Source organism: Schistocerca cancellata, chromosome 10 (genome assembly GCF_023864275.1).
Source record: "Schistocerca cancellata isolate TAMUIC-IGC-003103 chromosome 10, iqSchCanc2.1, whole genome shotgun sequence".
NCBI classification, from domain to species: domain Eukaryota; kingdom Metazoa; phylum Arthropoda; class Insecta; order Orthoptera; family Acrididae; genus Schistocerca; species Schistocerca cancellata.
Genome location: NC_064635.1, coordinates 112820703 through 112836510, shown reverse-complemented (window position 1 = coordinate 112836510; position 15808 = coordinate 112820703). Strand labels below are relative to the sequence as shown.

General features: G+C 40.8%; 1 long non-coding RNA gene across 1 annotated transcript; it reads left to right on the top strand.

The window, feature by feature from the left end:
• The first annotated feature begins 3955 nt into the window (after positions 1-3955).
• Positions 3956-4756, top strand: LOC126106715 (uncharacterized). The gene is made up of 3 exons (XR_007523388.1): positions 3956-4182; positions 4337-4447; positions 4607-4756. It is a non-coding gene; the product is annotated as an uncharacterized LOC126106715 (long non-coding RNA).
• The last annotated feature ends 11052 nt before the right edge of the window (positions 4757-15808 follow it).

The following is a 15808-nucleotide window of genomic DNA, read 5'->3' as shown; positions in this document are numbered from 1 at the left end:
GAGAAGGGACAGAATGATAGGACGTCTGTTAAGACGTCAGGCAATGACTCCCATGTTAGTAGAGGGGCCTGTACAGGGCAGAATTGCAAAAACTGTAAGGAAGACAGAGATTGGAATGCATCCAGCAAATAAAGGGGGACGAAGATTGTAAGTGCTACTCTGAGCTGAAGAGGTTGGATCAGGAGCGAAATTCGTGGCGGGACGCATCAAATCAGTTAGAAGACTAATGAAGCAAAAAAAAAAAAAAGAAAAAAAAAGAAAACCGGAAGCTCATAGGCAGTTATTTTTCCCTCGCTTTACACTCAGGTTTTAATGAAATTAAATTTAAAAAAAATTATAGTTACTTTTTTTTAAAAATTTGGTTTTTGTTATTTTATCTTTCGAACTTTGTACGAACTTTGTTGTAGAACTCCTTATTTACGTGTGGTAATAAAAATTCATTTAGACAGAATTAAGTACATTTAAAATTACGTGAACTTAGTCAACCCTCTTATGCTGATAAATTCATATTAACTGAATAAGAATATTTAGTTGAGAATTATATCTTCTACATAATTGGCACATATTTTCTAAATGCAGTGTTTTTTTTTTTAATATTTACTGAATTCTTTCCTGGCGTTAGCTATGGAACACAAGACTGTCTCTATTAGCAGAACATGGTTAAATATTTCCAAGCCGACGTTTAATTATCATTGATAAAACACACTTCACTATACATTTAAGTTATTTGAAAGAACCAACAAATTGTTAAATTTCAACGTTAACTATCCGCCTATGAATGCACAAATGTGAAACTAGTAATAAATTCCGTCAGTCTCAGGATCGCTGTAAAAGAAAGACATTTACTTAATTCACTGCTAATTTTTATCTGCTCCCGATTTACGGGTTTGGTTAATTTTTCTAAGCGGAACAATTTTTTAAATGTGCCGCCGCTGCAAATCGTTCGGTCGCGGCACAGCCCAGCAACACCAGCGACAATTGCTAAAAATGCTGAAAATTCTTTAAAGAAATATTATAGATGACATGGGCAAGCTAATTTACATTAGTAATACACACTTTTGATAAATTATAATGTATTTAGACCACAACAATAATTCAACTTACATTAGTTTGTAATTTGGCGGCTAAATCTAGATACAGACAAATGAAGTCTACCCATTCATAAAATGCTACGTCACAGGTTCCTCTCTCTCTCAGCTCTCGAGGAAGACGACAAATAATGCGCACTATGTATTCCTATTTATATCACTTTCAACCGTTAATGTCTCTTTGCAATCTGCGGCTGTATTTTACATTTTTCTTATCGCAGATATTGACACATTTCGTAATTACATTATGGGTATGGAAATATTACAATCATAAATACATCGAGAACATAATTACAGAAAATATTACAATAATAACGAATGTCCTTTATACAAAATTAAATAATAATATTTTTTTGTTAAATAATTACAGTATATACAAATTGCTTCATAGCGGCGTATATAGTACAATTAAATTTTAGTTTATTAATAGTGTGTGTGTTGCCAGGGAACGTTACAAGGTGACGAAAGTCATGGGATAGCCATGTGCTCATATACACATGGCGGTAGTATCACGTATACAACGTATAAAAGAGCAATGCATTGGCGGAACTGTCATCTGTACTCAGGTGTGAAAAGGTTCCCGACATGATTATGGCCACACGACGGGGATTGACAGACTCTGAACGCGGAATGGTAATTGGAGCCAGATACATGGAAATTCCATTTTGGAAATCGTTAGGGAATATTATATGCGATGAACCACAGTGTCAAGACTGTGCCGAGAATACGAAATTTCAGACACTACTTCTCACCACTCATAACGCAGTGGTCGACGGCCTCCACTTAATGACCGAGAACACTGGCTTTTCCGTAGAGTTGTCAGTGCTATCAGACAAGAAACAATGGGTTAAATAACACAGAAGTGAACGTGGGATATACGACAAACGTATCGGTTAGGACAGCGCGGCGAAATTTGGCGTTAATGGGCTATGGCAGCAGACGACTGACGCCTTTGCTAACAGTACGACATCGCCTACAGCGCCTTACCTGTCATCGTGACCATACCCGGTGCACCCTAGACTACTGGGAAACCGTGACCTAGTGAGATGAGTGCCGATTGAAGTTGCTAAGAGATGGTGGTAGGATACGAGTGTGCCGCAGACCATTCAAAGTCATGATCCCTGGTTGTCAACAAGGCACTGTGCAAGCTGGTGGTGATTTCATAATTATGTGAGCTATCTTTGCATGGAATGGACTGCATCCTTTGGCCCAACTGAACCGATAATTGACTGGAAATGGTTGTGCACGGCTACTAGGAGTCTGTTTTCAGCCATTCATTCTCATGTTTAGAAAAAACGATATAACTTTTATAGATGACAATGCACCACGTCACCGGACCACAATTGATCGCGATTGGCTTGAAGAACATATTTGATAGTTCGAGGGAACGAACTGATCACCGAGGTCGCCCGACATGAAAACCATCTAACATTAATGGGATATAATCCTGAGGTCAGTTCGTGCACAAAATCCTCCATCATCAACACTTTCGCAATTATGGACGGCTATAGGCGAAGGATGGTTCAATATTTCTGCACTATGCCGGGTAAAAGAGGATCGACACGATATTAGGAGGTATACCTTGACGTTTGGCACCTCATTGTATTTGCGAATGGAACAGGAAAGGAAATGAATAGTACGTAGCCCCCTGTATTATGTGCTATGTGGTGGATTGCCGAGTGTGTACGTAGATGTAGACATAGAAGAACGGAGCCCGACATGAGACCCGCACTCGTCGGCATTTACACCGCAATAATAGATTCCGGTTACCACGCCTTTCAGTTTTAGTACATTTCTCGAATGCTTTTGCCCATAGTTTCAACACCAGCTGCACTCGTTTTTTAGGAGTCTTCTAACGCCGTTAAAGGAACTTGTATCGTTTCAATAAAAAAAATAGTAACAGATCGACTTCATTACCTGTGTTGGTCTAGAGTATGTGTTTTTGAACATGCAATCAAATTACGTGTCCGTCTGCAGTCAGCAATTTGCCAGAAAACCCCGTATCGATATCTTGATGCATTCGGGAAATAAAAGAAGACTTAAGTAAAATACAGCTCACTTTGTATGCAGATGAACATCGAGAAACACTAGGAAGCGCTCAGCAACACACCCCAATAAAGACACAGCTACACACAGACACACAAACACACACATACACTCAAACGCACAAGTGTACACATACACAAACACACATGCAGATATTTTGAATGACATCATCTTTACGTCAGTGACTGTTATAAGTTTTTATTGCACTATTGCAATTTCGGCCTTAGGCCATTATCAAGTGCTGATATTGTGGCTTTAAGCTATGTCAACGTAATGTAAGCTGACACTTTTTTTGTGGCAGTGGACTAATACACAGCGTCATCGGTTCAGATCCGGTCCAACTGTCTCGGTGGGCAAGTGAGAGGAGACTCAAAGCAACGGCTGAATAACAGCTGAGCGTAGTACTTTGAAGGTGTGGCGGTGGAACTTTAAGTTCCGTGTCACCCTCTGACGGTGGAAGTGCAGAGGAGGGGTGCAGTAATGACCAACTCTATGGTAAAAAAAATTAAGTGGCTGGATGATAACAGGCCACTGCTAGTTACTGACAAAAACGTGTAAGTAGGCTGTTCAGGTTTTCTTATTGGTAACGCCACGTGGCGCTCTGTATGAAAATCACTGGCTGTGCTGTGTGCAGTCTGTGGCTAGTTTGCATTGTTGTCTGCCATTGTAGTGTTGGGCAGCGGCAGCTGGATGTGAACAGCGCGTAGCGTTGCGCATAGTGATGGGCTAAACTGCGATTTTCCGATATCAGTGATTTCTGTGAATGCTACTTTTCAGTATCTGTTATTCTTAACTGTGATTTGTCGCAGTTAAGAGTCGCAGTTAAGGAACATAGGTCGTGTATCCCTCCGCCACTGCTATTTCTGCGATTTCTGCTACTTCCGCGATTTCTGCTACTTCTGCGATTTCTGCTACTTCTGCGATTTCTGTGACTTCTGCTACTTCTGCGATTTCTGTGATTCCTGCGATTTCTGCGACTTACCACCGTATGAAAAAGTTACATCTGTCAACACAGAAAATTTCATCTCAACAAACCTGTCATTGGCAAGTATGTTTTACGTTTTTTTCTTCCGTTGGCTTTAATTTTGTATTAAAGAAACAACTGTGAAAATATAAGAGTGTAATTAATATGTAAGTAGCCGTACAGTACCGTAATAGTTCGTATTTAGAAAATTAATTCTAACATATTGTTATGTTCACAGGTACCTGAACTACATTTCAGTCACTCAGTAAAGTGATAACTCAAAATATCATTGTCAACAGATCTGAAGAAATTGCCACTGCGTCTTTAGACCGTTTTCGTCAGACGAGAGGTTAGTTTCTAAGCGTTTCGATGGACTTAATTACTTCAGTGAGATCGTTCTTGCAAATGTGATATTCATTATAGCAAATATTAGCAATCTACTCTGTCAATTATATTGCTAGTAATTAATGACAGCAAAAATTGTTTAATAATCCTTGTGTTTTGGCAGACACAGTTCTGACTCTGATTACTGGTTGCTGTACGTATCTACCCACATCAAGGCTGTTTTTGAGAGAGACTCGTGAAGTTTCAAGACAGCTCTTAGAGGATTTGCAGTTTAAAAGTGAAATAATTGTGAAATAAGTGTGTGAATGATTAAACTGTGTTTTATTGAAGTTGTTGTGCGATTTTAAAGGAATAATAAATGTCAAATACAGTGAGTGAATAATAAAAATATCATTTTCCACATGTTTAAGCCGTCCTATTTCCATAATTTTGCGCCACTTACTTATTGGTAAACACTTGATGGAGAGTGATATGCCGCCCCCCCCCCCTTTCTCCACAATCTTGGTGTGACACTGACCTGTAACTTATCCCGAAGTCTACAATATACATTTTGAGGCTGTTGATATGAAAGTGGGAAGTACAGATCTTCCAGTTAAATCAGGAATAGCTTAAGTGCATTACTTGAAAGTAACACAGGAAAAGCTTACTTATGTAGGTGGTAGTAGTGTCGGCAAAAAGTTCTTGTGTGTGAAGTTGCCATGTAGAACACCAGGTGTAAAACTTTTCTCCCGAGTCTTGAAGTGTGTCGGAACAAAAGTGAGGCATTCATATGACTGTTTTCATTTCTCTACACTTATACAGATGTGTGAGTTCTGCTGTGTTAACATTGCAAAGTTCTGTAGGCATGTGGAGTATTAACCAAAACTGTCATATTGGAAGCAGAATCAAACACATTTGTTACGTTACTTAATATTTTCAGGAGAAAAAGGCAATGTTGCTTCTTATTAATATAATACATTCAGAGTCACAGCAGTATTTGACCAACCATAACTGATGCTGAATGTGCATGTCGTCATATAATATGAAGGGCTTATTTCAATAGTGGTACAAGTCCATTACCTCCACTTTTCTGTCTATAATGCTTCTGAAATTAGTGATCCAAACAAACATAAATAAAGGTTCATCTCTAGCAAGAAGCCATATGCTTGAATATTTCTGGTATCTCAAATGCAGATTTGTCAGCGCTCATTTAACTTTACGACTCTGTATCTCAAAATGAACAAAAATGGACTTGTACCACTATTAAAATAAGCCCTTCATATGCACACACAGCACATCGACCTCGTGAGGCACAAGGCTCTCATAACGAAGTACGTACGTCGGTCAACAGATGACACTAGGAAAAGTATGTTAACTGCGCTTTTTAGTTGCTACTTGCGACCCTTAGTTGCGATTTGTCACAGAAATCGCAGTTTGACTCGGTAGCGAATAGCGTAGTATGAACTTTGCTCAACAGATGGCAGTGCTAACTGCGCTTTTTAGTTGCTACTTGCGACTCTTAGTTGCGACTTGGCACGGAAATTGCAGTTGGACTCCATAGCGTACCGCAGAGATGGACGTAGTACGAACTTTGGCCAACAGATGCCACTGTTAACCGCGCTTTTTAGTTGCTACTTGCGACTCTTAGTTGCGACTTGTCACTGAAATCGTAGAAAGCAGTGCTAAATTCGACCAATAGATGGCTCACGTCTTTGAATATGAAATACTACTTGCTACTGCTAACTGTGACTGAAATCGCAGTTAGATTCTGTAAAGTTGCTACTGTGATATCTGCGACTTCTCAGTCACTGTGATTTCTAACAGATACGCGATTTCCTGCCCACCACTAGTTGCGCAGTTGGAGGTGAGCCGCCAGCAGTGGTGGATGTGGGGAGAGAGATGGCGGAGTTTTGAAATTTGTCATGAACTGCTATATATATTATGACTATTAAGGTAAATACATTGTTTGTTCTCTATTAAAATCTTTCATTTGCTAACTATGCCTTTCAGTAGTTAGTGCCTTCAGTAGTTTGAATCTTTTATTTAGCTGGCAGTAGTGGCGCTCGCTGTATTGCAGTAGTTCCAGTAACGAAGATTTTTGTGAGGTAAGTGATTTGTGAAAGGTATAGGTTAATGTTAGTCAGGGCCATTCTTTTGTAAGGATTTTTGAAAGTCAGATTGCGTTGCGCTAAAAATATTGTGTGTCAGGTTAAGCACAGTCTTGTATAAAGGGGACGTTTCAAACGGACAGAAAAACGTGGTCGTATTGGGCCTATCGTTAGTCATAGCCGGAATCCGAGTCCTCCAGGATGGTGAGTGGAGTGGGTTGTCGGTGCCAGCGCCGTGGTTTGTAGTCCAGCGACCGTCTCACAGAGGCCGTCAACTTTACTGTAAAGGTGGCGAGCCTTACGGCGAATGGTCATCTTGAGAAGGGCCGTATTTGTCTCCTCATGCAGAGTGACAATCCTGGTGAGCGGAGGGGCGTGAAGACTCCACCCGAGAACTTTATTCTGTATGCGCTGGAGCGTAAGCATCCGGGACTTACTAATCGTGGCCCACGCTGAGGAATCATACGTTAGTGTAGGTAGGACAACGGAGTGATACAGTCGGAGCTTGGTGTCTAAATTCAGCTTTCGGCTGGAGAAGAGCGGGTACAAGACCTTTGTCAACTTTAACCGTTTATGGGCGATGTACGAGGTGCATTCAAGTTCTAAGGCCTCCGATTTTTTTCTAATTAACTACTCACCCGAAATCGATGAAACTGGCGTTACTTTTCGACGTAATTGCCCTGCAGACGTACACATTTTTCACAACGCTGACGCCATGATTCCATGGCAGCGATGAAGGCTGCTTTAGGGGTCTGTTTTGACCACTGGAAAATCGCGGAGGCAATAGCAGCACGGCTGGTGAATGCGCGGCCACGGAGAGTGTCTTTCATTGTTGGAAAAAGCCAAAAGTCACTAGGAGCCAGGTCAGGTGAGTAGGGAGCATGAGGAATCATTTGAAAGTTGTTATCACGAAGAAACTGTTGCGTAACGTTAGCTCGATGTGCGGGTGCGTTGTCTTGGTGAAACAGCACACGCGCAGCCCTTCCTGGACGTTTTTGTTGCAGTGCAGGAAGGAATTTGTTCAAAACATTTTCGTAGGATGCACCTGTTACCGTAGTGCCCTTTGGAACGCAATGGGTAAGGATTACGCCCTAGCTGTCCCAGAACATGGACACCATCATTTTTTCAGCACTGGCGGTTACCCGAAATTTTTTTGGTGGCAGTGAATCTGTGTGCTTCCATTGAGGTGACTGGCGCTTTGTTTCTGAATTGAAAAATGGCATACATATCTCATCCATTGTCACAACTGACGAAAAGGAAGTCCCATTCATGCTGTCGTTGCACGTCAACATTGCTCGGCAACATGCCACACGGGCAGCCGTGTGGTCGTCCGTCAGCATTCGTGGCACCCACCTGGATGACACTTTTCGCATTTTCAGGTCGTCATGCAGGATTGTGTGCACAGAACCCACACAAATGCCAACTCTGGAGGCGATCTGTTCAACAGTCATTCGGCGATCCCCCAAAACAATTCTCTCCACTTTCTCGAACATGTCGTCAGACCGGCTTGTGTGAGCCCGAGGTTGTTTCGGTTTGTTGTCACACGATGTTCTGCCTTCATTAAACTGTCGCACCCACGAACGCACTTTCTACACATCCATAGCTCCATCACCACTTGTCTCCTTCAACTGTCGATAAATTTCAATTGGTTTCACACCACGCAAATTCAGAAAAAGAATGTTTGCACGCTGTTCAAGTAAGGAAAACGTCGCCATTTTAAGTACTTAAAACAGTTCTCATTCTCGCCGTTGGTGGTAAAATTCCATCTGCTGTACGGTGCTGCCATCTCTGGGACGTATTGACAATGAACGCGGCCTCATTTTAAAACAATGCACATGTTTCTATCTTTCCAGTCCGGAGAAAAAAAATCGGAGGCCTTAGAACTTGAATGCACCTCGTATTCGGCGTGGAGATGGAAGAAAAGTTTCTTATTCAACCAGATCCCGAGACACTTGGCAGCTTTGGCCCACGGGACCCGGACGCCCCCGATTGAGATGTTGTTGTGGAGTATAGGGCGCCGTTTAGTGAAGTACACAGCCATGGTTTTGGCGGCATTCAGGGCCATTTTATTGGAGCGACACCAGGTGACTGTTGCGTCCACTTGCCTTTGGAGGCGAGCAACCAGTTGATCAGGGTTGCGGCCGGTCGTATAAAGTGCCGTGACATCGGCGTATTGCGCCAATTGGCAGTGACGGAGGACGGGCATGCCATTGACATAGATGTTAAAAAGAGGAGGGGGCAGCACAGAGCCCAGAGGGGTACCCATTTGTGTGTGTTGTTGTTAATCCTGTTAAATACATTCGTATCGTTGCTACACAGTGCGAGCACACATAAACAAAACTCGTAAAACAACATAATCCGTAAATGCACATCTTCATTAACCCATGGATTTGTAGATTATGTTGTTTTACGAGTTTTGTTTACGTGTGCTCGCACTGTGTAGAAACTTGACGAATTTATTTAACAGGATTGACAACGACACACAAATGTGTCAGCTTAAATTACGTTGACATGGCTTAAAGCCATAATATCAGCACTTGATAATGGCCTAAGGACTAAATTGTAATAGTGCAATAAAAACTTATAACAGTCACTGGCGTAAAGATGATGTCCTTCAAAAAAACTTTTGACGACTGTGAATCCCAGCTACAACAAGTGTACACATTCAGATCATTGGTGGTCGAGGAAGGTGGAGGGGAGGTACATGAAATCGAAATCAACCAGAAGCAAAAGAAGGAGAGAGGACTGTGCTTTGGAACATCCCCTTGTAGGTATCTTCCTCTTATCCACGTACAGGTGACTCAGAGTGGAGGAGAGGGTAGGGATTCCAGGTAAACTCTGGCGTCTGGGGCAGACGACGTGAGCTTCCGCCGGTGCAGCCATCTCATCTGGTGAGGCTGGCGGAATCGCGCAGTAGAGCAAACACAGTTGCCTTCCCCACCCCCCCTCCCCCCCTCCCGCCCTTTCCTCCCCGTAGACGTGGGCTCCAACCCCGAGAAGGAACTGCTACTGGGAGGATCAAATAAATGCTGCAAGACTCTAATCTTAGGACGTGAGGGAAAGAATGTATTTACCTTGATATTCGCTCGCCCCACGTAGGCCAATACTGATAGAAGGCAAACGACACATTCTCAGTACCGCAAGAATGATTTTTTTTTCTTTTACAAAAGTCTTGATCGCATAGGGTACAAGAATTACAGTTAAGCTCTTCCTACTCTATTGATCCATCATTAGAAATAAAAATCTACAAAAGACGTAATGCAAAACTGCTCTTAAATACCACCAATTCTACAAATAAAGAAAAGGGCAAGCTAAAGATAAAATTAAAAAGGTATGCCCAGTATTTCGTTGAGAAACCAATATACCAAGCCATCTTTAACTATTCATTGTCAAAACGTAAAATCTACTATAGTTGCTCATGTCTCGCACTTTAAAATTGGAGCATTTATTTTTGTAAACGAGTGTGAGTATTTTTTGCTTACATATTCGAAAAGTGAAAAGTTTAAAAATTGTTTGTGTTTAAAAAAGTCTAACTTCATCATTACATTTGAGATTTAACAAATATAATCGACCACAATTTGAAGTATTAAAATAAGTTTATCTAAACTGGGACCTCACAGCTGATAAAATGAAACGAACATATTATTTAATTACAATAATTAGGGAATTACTGCAATCTGAGCACATATGAGCAGACACGGCAGTTTCTTGACTAAAATGAGTGCCCTGTGAAGAATTAATGTTTTTTTTAATATAACATAATCGGCAAATTTTTATATAGTATTTTTAATTTTGTCTTCTTCTTATTTCGTTTTGGCCATCTTAGGACCACGTTAATTCGCTTCAGGTTCGCTTCTTCTGGTCTTTCTTCTTTCCCGATATTCTTTCATTCTCAACTTTGCAACCTTCTTCGTTCATTTGTTCAGTATGATTTTGGTGTGGGTCTCGCTCTGTCCTCGAAAGTTTTGAAGGCCTGAAGTGTTTATTTAAAAATCACCTTATTGTATATCTCTAGTTACTGTTTTCTCGTTTCTTCCAGATCTCTTTGTATCTCCCGGATCTCTCTCTCTCTCTTTTTTTTATTCTTTGTTCATCAGAAATTGTGGGGTTCGCCTTGTGAACCTCTCCAGGTCCATTCTGAGGATGTGTCTGAAGAACATGCTCCTTCTTTTCCTGGTGACGTCAGAAATTTTTTCTATCTTGCTATACAGTTCCTGGTTGGCTCGGTTTCTAAATGCACCATCTTCTGTTCTTCGAGGTCCTAATATTCTCCTGAGAATCTTTCGTTCTATCAGTTCTAGCCTCTTGATCACTCCGGTTCTTGCTAAGTGCCATGGGAGAAGAGATGAAGACCCTGACAGAGATGGGTAACGTAACAGGCAATTCTTGCCTAATACCTGAAGAAAAGATGAAGATGAAGATGTTCACCGTATGAAATAACAGCATACCTCGAAATGTGTCAGACGTTCACTGCGGATATTCTTAATAGACCAGAGAAGTTTTTTTGTGTATTCCAGGAGGTAATAAAAAGTCGAGACGTCGACCGAATAAAAGTGGGAAAGTGACGTAAAATTCATGCATAGCGACATGGTTGCAGAGACCGTTACGCGAGGAAACGTCTGGAGGAGGACAGTGTAGATGTTGATATCGTGTGGCGAATGATGAACATGATTATGATTGTAGTAACGACATGAAAATATAAAGTACAGATTTTGTCATACCTGTACCTTAATTTTCATTTTGGAGTAGACCTTAATACTACTACAGGGATTATTTTCTTCCTTCCCTCCTCCTTCCTCTTTTTTTGCTTCTACTTCCTCCTTCAAGTGTTAGGCGTTTTCCTGTTACGTCCTCTCATTCAGTGCCTCTGTTTCCTGTGATTTGTTTCTGTTCTATTCTTCCATCTCTTCCTTGGTCTGCCTATTAACCTTTTCCCTCTCGGTCCACAATCAATTATTATTTTACGAATTCTATTTTTATTCATTCTTTTGGCATGATCTATCGATTTATCTCTTTTCGATTTGATCTCTTTATTTATGCTTTTGAGTTCTAGTTAGATCAGCAATGGTGCCCATGTATGTTCTGCTCTTATACAATCTGTTTTCATGTCTTTTGATGAGGTTGATACTAGGCACAAAGATCGATGTATGGTTGTCTATCATTACACAATAATTTATGTTAGTAGTATCACTAAGCAAGTTGCGTGGACTTTAATAAGTTAAAATACCAATTTATGTGTGGAAATATTTAATTTCAAGATCCATCGTGTTTGAAAACTGTGGTACAGCGATTGAACTTTGGTCATTAACAATGATGCTTAACCTAAAATTTTTATCATCATTGCCAAATGGAAGCCATGTATCTTTTATTAAAATGTCTTATAGAACAATTAATTTATGACAATACTGCAACATGTCTTTTGTGCACAAAGTTTTACATCTTTTGGGAAGCAATAGAATTTAATTTGCTCCCAAGGTCGAGTTCTCTTCGGAGTCAATCATCTGTAACTATACATGCGTGGCAAGAGTATATTTCTGATTTGCCAATCTTCAGTTTTCATTTTGTTACACCGTCGTCTTTGGTGATGTTTAATCTGTGCATTCTTCCAGCATCGTCTCTTGTCGTGTTTTTATGAATACGATCACATTAACATTTCGTGGACTGTGGGGTTCCTCTTCACCATTAGGAAAATATGTAACTTAAGTGATATAAGACGTTACCTGTTCATCAAAATGCGTAATTTTCAGACTGGCTTGTATTAGCGTGTCGGAATATGTGACATCTGTGGATAATCTGCTACTGCAGGTATGTTTCAGATCAAATATAGTAAAGAAACCCAATAACAGCAGGTAAATATTACTGCATTGCCTGCTATACAAGGTTTGTAGTGTTACTGGAAAACATAGACGTGGGAATATCAATGTGGCAGAATGAGATTTTCACTCTAAATGGCTCTGAGCACTATGGGACTCAACTGCTGAGGTCATTAGTCCCCTAGAACTTAGAACTAGTTAAACCTAACTAACCTAAGGACATCACACACATCCATGCCCGAGGCAGAATTCGAACCTGCGACCGTAGTGGTCTCGCGGTTCCAGACTGCAGCGCCTAGAACCGCACGGCCACTTCGGCCGGCTGAGATTTTCACTCTGCAGCGGAGTGCTAGTTCTGCTAGGTTCCCAGAAGAGCTTCTGTGAGGTTTGGAAGTTAGGAGACGAGGTACTGGCAGAATTGAATCTCCGAGGGCCGGTCGTGAGTCGTGCTTGGTAGCTCAGTTGGAAGAGCACATACCAGCGAAAGGCAAAGGTCCCAAATTCGAGTCTCGGTCCGGCACACAGTTTCAATCTGCCAGGTAGTTTCATCAATGTGGCAATTAATCTGTGAGTATAAAGTCACGTATTACACATCAGACTTTAATTTCACTCTTCCTGTAGGCAGCACGTCATTTTAGCTAAATGAGTTTCTGTAAGAATCTAGAGATGGTAGTGTCATTGGCAAAACCATTATATGCATATTTAAGATAAATAATACATCGTTTTTGTACTGCTAATGACATGCTATTATTCGGGCCCAGGGAGCAGCTGTTAACTGTCTGGTTAGCGTGGTGCATGTGTTTAGCACTGTTACACAAAAATAATGTATGTATATTGCTACAGTTATCTAATGTTTCCCAGTATCAGCAGGAAATGGTAAACATTGTGTACTGAATCATAGAAGGAATGGAGTCGTTATGATGTTTGGCTAAATTTGAAGGCATGCCAACCCTCATTTCGTACATATACGAAACTGGTCTGCAACTGTTCAGTATGCTATTCCATCGAAATGTCATGCAGTTTCTGTTCTATGACTGCAGAAGGTGACGAACATTTCGAACTGTAAATGAAGTCAATATCCCAACATGAGTTTTGCTGCCTCTGCTACCTGGTTTAGAGACGTGTTTATGACGGACATAGATGAGGAAATAATATTGCCTTCTTTGGCAACTGTCGTCAAAAAGTGCACTTTAAACTATAAGCAGGATAAGCAGTAGCCCTTATGTGTGTTTTAAAGCTTGACATGTGTATCATACTACGTCTAGCTAAGAGTCAAACACACTGTCAGCAAGGTAACATTTGTCAGAGCAAATTAATAAAACGCTCAGTGATCGAGATCAGTAATGCCGATGTCAGCCTGCCTTTTGACACTTGACCATCACCACAGAACAACGTAGATGTGAACAACACTGAATTTGAGTCTCCATTGCGTCAAACCATACACCAAACAGAAACAGGACTTTTCATGTGTCCATGTCCTGGTTTAAGTATTTTTTTCCGAATAAATAACATTAAATGTGACAAAAATAAATGCAGTGCATTTAGATACTTTTGAGCATGATCAAGATGGCTACAAAGCTATTGACAGTTTCATATGAAAGTGAAAATAGTGTAAGTTACACCAATGACATCTTTTTTTTATAAATAGTTTTGAATATGGCCCAAAAGCAAATTCAGATCGTATGGATACTTTTCTACGTGACCACAAATGCTGCAAATTAAAGCTTGTCATACGTTTTTAAGTAAATTATTTTGAACATGGCTCAACAAATGTTTCATAGCGTTCAAATACTTCTGAGCACAGTCGTGATAGCTACATTCAGATTGTCTGTTTCTTTTTAATGTTCTCCAAACTAATAGACACTGGGAGAGTGAGGAAATGGGGCTGTGTTAGAAAGTATAATTGGGATAGTTCTACCATCCTGGAGTTATAAGTTTTTATTTATTTTCAAATTTCCCATCGTCTTGTATCTTTTAATTTCCCACCAGTACCATCTTTGAATTTTGAATCTTTTAGTTTTAAATTAGACGCCATCCACCAGCTTCAATTTCAAAATTTCCTGCCGTTTGCCGCCATACACTGTCTCTGATTTTTAAATTTCGCGCCATCTGCCGTCTTTATTACATAAGAAGATGGCATCATCGTGACTACAGCATTCATTAGTGGCGAAAACTTGAACTGTGGCCTCAAACATACATACTTTTAGTGCTAAAGATGGTTTTACAAATTGATAAGAAAAGATTTACTTCTTTTGTAACCAAAGTGTTCAACAGAATGATTTATGCTCTATAATACACGCTAAGAGACAAGGAAAACTAGCCACAGTCTAGGGAATACAGTTCAACGAAAATGATAGTATCTTGTATTGGAGATGAAATTCAACAAAAATAAAACAAGGGTACTGTAATGCTGAATTAAAGCAGAAGGTTCTGAGGGAATAAGAACAGGAACAATGAGAGAGAAGTGGTTGATGGGTTAAGGCATCTGGGCATCTGGTCAGCAAAATAACTGGCGAGAGTCGTACTACAGAAAATACAGCATATCACTTGCCCAGATCACGGGTGATCTGGGGCAATAGCAAGAAAAGCATTCCGGAAAGAAAGATATGTCTGTTAACACATAAAACAAAGTACGCGTCAGAGGTTTTTCCTGAATGTGAATGTACTTGTCTGAAGCGTAGCCTTGTATGTGTGAAATGAATAAGAGTTCTGACAAGAAGATAACGGAAGCTTTTGAAATGTGGTCGTACAGCAGAAATTTGAATATTAGATGAGCAGATCGGCTAACTTATGACGAATGAGTGAACAGAAATGTAGAGGAAAGTAATTTACGGCAAAACCTGACTAAAATCGGGGTTCAACAAATAATACACACGCTGATCTCTCAAGAAACCATCAATTTGGTAATAGAAGGAAGAGAGGGGATAATAACTGAAGATCAAGATTCGAATACAGTAAGCAGGTTCAAATGGCTGTAGGTTCCAGCAGCTCTACAAAGATGAAGGGCATTGCGCGGGACAGACTAAGGCATGAATAGCTGCGTCAAATCAGTCTACCAACCAACAACAACAACAACAACAACCGCCGAGGTTATGGCTCTGAGCATTATGCGACTTGGCTTCTGAGGTCATCAGCCGCCTAGAACTTAGAACGAATTAAACCTAACTAACCTAAGGACATCACACACATCCATGCCCGAGGCAGGATTCGAACCTGCGACCGTAGCGGTCGCTCGGCTCCAGACTGTAGCGCCTAGAACCGCACGGCCACTCCGGCCGACCCCGCCGAGGTTACACTCTGACACAATCAACAGTAAAGTAATCACATTGCCTGGCAAAAGAACTGAGAGGCACAGGAGGAAGAAGCTGGGTGAAACTTCAGGGGATGAGAGGGTATGTGATTTTTTTCGGTGATTACAAAATCGAGTGAAAAAAAATGGTTCAAATGGCTCTGAGCACTATGGGA